Source organism: Mastomys coucha, unplaced genomic scaffold (assembly GCF_008632895.1).
Source record: "Mastomys coucha isolate ucsf_1 unplaced genomic scaffold, UCSF_Mcou_1 pScaffold13, whole genome shotgun sequence".
Lineage (NCBI taxonomy): Eukaryota > Metazoa > Chordata > Mammalia > Rodentia > Muridae > Mastomys > Mastomys coucha.
Window position 1 is genome coordinate 63,063,163 of NW_022196895.1, and position 6,000 is coordinate 63,069,162.

Genomic DNA, 6,000 nt, shown 5'->3' on the forward strand with positions numbered 1-6,000 from the left:
TAGGGTTCAGAGGATTGACAGAAAGGTTGATGCCACAGTGGTGGTTCAGCTGGGACCTTCTTACAAACGTCTCCTTGAAATGCACGCCTCATCCTGTTTTGAGCCCTGGTCACCATGTACAAACCCATGGCCATGGCCTAGAGATCTGCAGAATGGCAACTGAGTCCGAGACTGGCCTGGTCTCACGTCTGCATTCTTGACCATGGCATACAGAACTGCAAGATGACTTTATACTGTGATACTGGGTTTTGGTGTATTTTGTTATTGTTTGTAGTTGGTTTGGTTTGGTTTTGAGACCAGGTCTTATGTTGCCCTGGGCGGCCTCAAATTCGAATGTTATATAGACCAAACTGTCAGACTGTCAGAGATCCTTCTGTCTTTACCTAAGTGCTAGGACCATTAAAGGCTTGTACCATCGTGCCATATATATAAATATATATGGCATGATGCTTTGTGTTAAAAAAAAAATAAGTGTTTTATTTCTTGTACACAATTCCAGTCTTATGTCACTTAAGGATGAAGATACACCCTCAGGAAAGTGGTCCATTAGGTGTTCTCTTGTCACACAAACATCATAAAATGTCCTTACACAAACCAAGGTGTGACTACAATGTCTCTGGCAATGGGACAGCCATCATATATTCAGTTTACGATTGACAAAAATGTCTTCCGTGGCGCATGACCAGTCCTAATTACTTCATATTCTATTTTTTTCCCCTTTTGGGCAATGTTACTCAAAGAGACATCTTCCTGTAGCGTCTCTAAGTGAACCTGGGGCTGGAAATGTAGCGTTTTGGCGCAGCGTCCCATGCAACTGTGTTATGTGTGAGATGCTAGGTCCCGTTTTCAGAATCCAGGCAGAATCCTGAAGGAGACTGCCAGGATTCGATGTGTATTCATTTTCCACGGGGAGGAAGACAAAGCTAAACATTCACAGTCATTTCAGAAGCCAGCAGGCCAGTGTCATCTACAGTCAGGAAGAGCCTGGTGGTCGTGTGACACACCTTTAATCCCAGCACTCAGGAGGTAGAGACAGTGTAGATCTCTGTAAGTTCAAGACCACTCTGGTCTTGGATATATAATATTCAAGTATATATGTATAATATATATTATATATATACATGCATACATACACACATACATACTATTTGTGGGACACTTCAGGATAGTCTGGGTTATATTATAGAGAAGCCCTGTCTCAAAGATCAAAACAAAACAATAATTGTGGAGAAGCAGAAACCGTACCTCCCTCATCCCACAGGGCTACTGTGAGCACTCGACCTTCAATGAGCAAACTGTTTCTTTTCAACAAGCATATCCAAACAGGCTCTAAAATACTAACACCTTGCACTTTCCTATAGTATAGATGACTGAACACGGCCTCCTCCAGCTGGCAGCTGGCATGACAAATACTCCCATAATAGTCATCATCTTTTCTTAAGAGTTGCAATCGGCAAATCTCTCTGAGTCCTTTCCAGGAGAGTGTCTTTCTCATTAAGCTCATTAATTAATTAAGCAGAGGTTCCATCCAGTTTCTGATGGCAGAAGACACAGGCTAGCGCAGACTCAGCCAAACAGGGTCTTCACTTTATCCAGCTAGTTCTCTTTATCCCCTGTGCCTTTCAACTCTTGAATTTTTTTAATTTTAATTTTATGCCTATGAGTGTTTCTCAGACATGTATGCCTACGTGCCACCTGCTTGCCTGGTGCCCAAAGAGGCCAGAGGAGGGCATTGGATTCCCCTAGAACTGGAGTTACAGATGTTTATGAGCTACCTGGTGGGAGCTGGGAACAAAACCTGCATCCTCTGTAAGAATAGCGGGCCCCATTACCTGTAAAGCCATTGCTCCAGTGTCCCCTATCCAGGCCTTAGAGGAATTACCATTGAACTGCTTCCTGTCCTCTTTTAGCCTTAAAATTAAAGGCAAATACTTAGGCTGGGGCGAGTGGCTCCCAGTAGAGAACTTCAGGCCCTGGGTAAAATTCCATCTGCTCTCACCCAGTCTCTCGAAGATACAGGAATTGTGTTTATATTTACAACATAAACATACGTAATGCTAACATTTGTCACATGCCGAGCTGTACACTTGAGATGTCACTGTGCAAGTTATTGGATACTTTGCGTGAGAGACATTTTTCACTTCTTTGTCAGTGTTTTAGCGGGAAGTCGAATATTTACAGACAAATACAGATGGGGAATCATAAACTTCAAGCATTTCAGTGGAGTTGCCTAACTGTTTCAAATGAATACACTTTCTTAACAATGCCTTTGGAAATTAACCCTCAGACTAATGAGTCCCGAGGTTCCTGTCCTGGTTCCCTAGACACAGAATTGATCCATTCCCAGGAGGCTTCTGCTTCTCTTTTTTATTTTTTATTTTCCAAGTACAGGGTTTTTGTTTTTTGTTTTTGAAAACTATAATATAACTACATTTCTCCCTTCTCTTTCCTGTCTCTAAATCCTTCCATATACCCCTCCTTGCTCCCTTTCAAATCCGTGACCTCTTTTTTTATTAATTGTTATTACATGCACATATGTATATACCCATATATTTCTAAATATGACCTTCTCGGTCCGTGTGACGTTCGTTACTTGTGTGCATGTTTTCAGAGAGGATCATTTGGTATTGGACAACCGACTGGCACATTCTTCTCTGAAGAAGTGTGTTTCCCTTGTTCTCAGCAGTCATTGCCTGGAGTTCTTGTGTAAGCTTCAGGCCCCCCGAGGGCACTTATAAGAACAGGCAACACTCACAACCTCAGGAGCCCTGTTGCCCAAACTGGCCTCAAACTCATGCTGTGGCCTAGGTTGGTTTCAAACTCACACTCCTGTCTCGGTGTCCTGAGCGCTGGGGTTGCAAACATGATCCACCTTAAGCATAAGTGTTGTATTCTTTCTGCAACGAGCAATGAGGCCAGTGCGTGGCTTTTAACAGTGATGAAGTAGTACAATAGGGTCGCTGCCAGCCCCAAGCAAGTTGTAACCTATAGTCTGTTATCAAATAAACCACCTGTAGTTAGTATTATTTTTCATATAGTTTTTTTTTAAAATAGGTTCAGTCTCCAGTACCATAAAAAAAAGAGAACAAAATGAAGATAATTTGTCTTGAACTAATCGTTTAACCTGACTATGGTGGTGCATCCCTGTAATCCCAGCGTAACGGAGGCTAAGGCTAGAAGCCTAGGCTACATAATAAAACCCCCACCTAGGGGGAAAAAAAAGAACAAACCTTTTTTCTTTTATTTCGCTGTAGACTCTTGACAGAAGCACCGTGTTCAGAATGCCCTGCTTTTCCGCGGGCCAGCAAGTGAATGTGCCTCTGTTCTATGCCTTCTCTTTGCCTCTCTTCCTCTCTCCTGTTCCATCACTAATTGATTTGGCACTATCTCCTATCCGTGTGTGTGTGTGTGTGTGTGTGTGTGTGTGTATGTGAGACCATCTTCCTACTGTTCCCCTATTCTGTATGGCCTGAATGCCGTTATTGACTATCATTGTTTAGCACTTGCCTTGCTGAACTGGATCTAATACCACACGTTCTGATCTCTCCAGATCAGAAATGACAGCTGTGTGAACACATACCTATACACACAGCATCTTCAGTATCTTCACGTGATTGAGCCCAGGACCCCCCAGGGGTACCAAACCCCATAGATGCTTGTTTCTTATTTAGATTGGCATTGTATTTACATATAATCTAATCATGTATCCCCATATATTTTAAATAATCTCTGGATGACTTATACCTGAGCCTTATACCCCTACATTCATCCACAATGCAAAATTTACATAATCATACACTTTACTATTTAAGATATCATGGCAAAAATACTCTACATGTTCACTATGAATGTGGTCATTTTCTCTCTGAAGATAGCTGAATCCATGACTATGTAACTTGTCAGAAATATAGATATATTTGTATGATATATACATATATACTATATGTAAACATGACAGATGATGATAGCCATGTGGGTAGGCTCATAGATGGATGGATATGATGATAAGAAAGAAAACAGAGACAAAGAATAAGCAGGAAGCATGTAACTAGCTCCACAATGAGACAAGTTACCCAAAGGTCGTCTAAGGGTCATGTTACAGAGTTCATGTAAATGTAAATTAAAAACATGACTGAATGTGGGTATCAATCGCATGCCCCTCTGTTGCTGGTCACAATAAGACTCCTACAAATACAAATAACCGTTCATACAAATAATAGACTCTCTGAGCAGGGGCGGGGGGGGGAGGAGAGGTGTATGAGTGCCAGAAGGCAATTTTGTTCCTATGTCAAAACATCATTTACTGAAGGGAGGCAGAGGCCAAAAGAGAAGAGGAGGCTACTTCTTAGAAGACTATCCCTCGGGCCATGGGGCTATGTTAAATTTGCTCTTTGCCAAACCACAGAGCCAGGGCCTAAACTCTTCAGTCACAGGATACTACCAGAAGTACAAACCCTGTGGCTCATGTAACAGCTGAGACCAGGAAGGACAATTCAGTGTGGAAGAGCACAGTCTGAAGAGGTCTCTCTCTCACAGGATACGGCAGCTCCTCACACCCGCTGTTCAGTATCCACCAGTCCCATGCTCTACTCACTGCCTTTTTAGGAGTTACTTTAAACCATTCATGGGGTTGAACCGGGATGAACATGCCTACAAATGTCAAAAACACGAACACCCATAGATCCAAACCAGCCTTTCATCATTTCACAGGTCCTACAATAATTGATTTACATTTATCTTGTGTGCATTGGTAGTTTTGCCTGTATGTTCATGGGTGCCGAGTTCCCTGAAACTCAAATTACAAATGGGTGTGAGCTGCCATGTGGGTGCTGAGAATTGAACCCCAGTCCTCTGGAAGAGAAGTCAGTGCCCCTAACCACTGAGCAATCTCTCCAGCCCCCAATTCCATCTTTAACAAGTAATTTTTGTGTGGCCTTTCAGTTTGACTGTACAGAATTTTTGTGGATAGGTAAAAGGGGACGTGGATCAGGACAGTTATAGAAGGCACTTCCAAGAACGCTTATCCAATCATCCGCTCACAGAGACAGTGAAGTCCAGGACAGTGTTAACTGCTTGATACAGGTCAGCAAATGAACCAGAAAGATGCCCTGTAACAGAGATGCAGAGAAAAAAAATAAGAAAGTACAGGGACTTTATAAACAAACATGCTCTAGAGAGAAGAGGGCAATTAGAGTGACCCAGAGATATTGGAGTGGCAGGGCGCCCTGTGTAAGAGGGTGATCAGGGGACCCTCAGCGAGGTGCACTGTTAAAGAGGGTGGTGTGTTAAGGATCTCTAAAGGAATACAACCAATGCATAAATGTAAATATGAATATGTGTGGGTGTATACATATATACATAAATATAAATGCCATATATATGTCTACATACATGTATAAACTTAAGAACTTACCAAATCAGCTCTAAAATACTAACACCAGCAGAATCACAGCTGAGTGCTGAGACCCCGGTAGTTGCCCCAACCTTAAAGCTATGTCTCTCGGCAGCTGGACTCGTTCTAGAGTGGCTGTCTCTCACTGTGGGGGCATCCCGATACCCAGTTGCTGCTCAGTGCACAGGGCCGATGCCTCTAATGCCAGAAGTCAGAAGGTTTCCTGGAGAGCCGCTGGTCCCTAGTCCAGAGTGAAATCTTGGAAATGCTGGTTCTGCAGACAGCACAGGAAGCAAACAGCTCCAGCAGCAACGGGGCACATTAACACATCTACAAGAGGGAAGACCAAGGAGCAAAAAACGTGAAGTAATCCTCCTACCACACCCTGTGTATCTGGACGGGTATCAAAAGGTGCTCCCCACAGTCAGGGCAGGGTCTTTCCACATCAGTCAGGATGGTCAGGACAATTCTTCAGGGGAGGCTCCCTACTGAGATGATTATAAGTTTCCGGCAAGTTGACATTAAAACCAACCATAATGGGTAGTGAAGGAGGAGACACAGCAAACAAGTCAGGGATGCATGGGGGAGAGAGTGCTGCCACCCTAGCC

At 43.2% G+C, this 6,000-nt stretch overlaps 1 protein-coding gene and 1 long non-coding RNA gene across 3 annotated transcripts in view; one reads left to right on the forward strand and one right to left on the reverse strand.

The window, feature by feature from the left end:
- Gnal (G protein subunit alpha L) overlaps window positions 1–6,000 on the forward strand; it is a 147,415-nt gene that overhangs the window by 85,301 nt on the left and 56,114 nt on the right. The gene's annotated exons all lie outside the window — the stretch shown is intronic.
- The window catches only part of LOC116087296, a 16,771-nt gene continuing 15,337 nt past the window's right edge, over window positions 4,567–6,000 (reverse strand). The window contains exons 2-3 of the long non-coding RNA XR_004117351.1: window positions 5,414–5,722; window positions 4,567–5,108 (exon numbers count right to left, since the gene is read on the reverse strand). This is a non-coding gene — a long non-coding RNA (uncharacterized LOC116087296). The remainder of the gene's footprint in view (window positions 5,109–5,413; window positions 5,723–6,000) is intronic.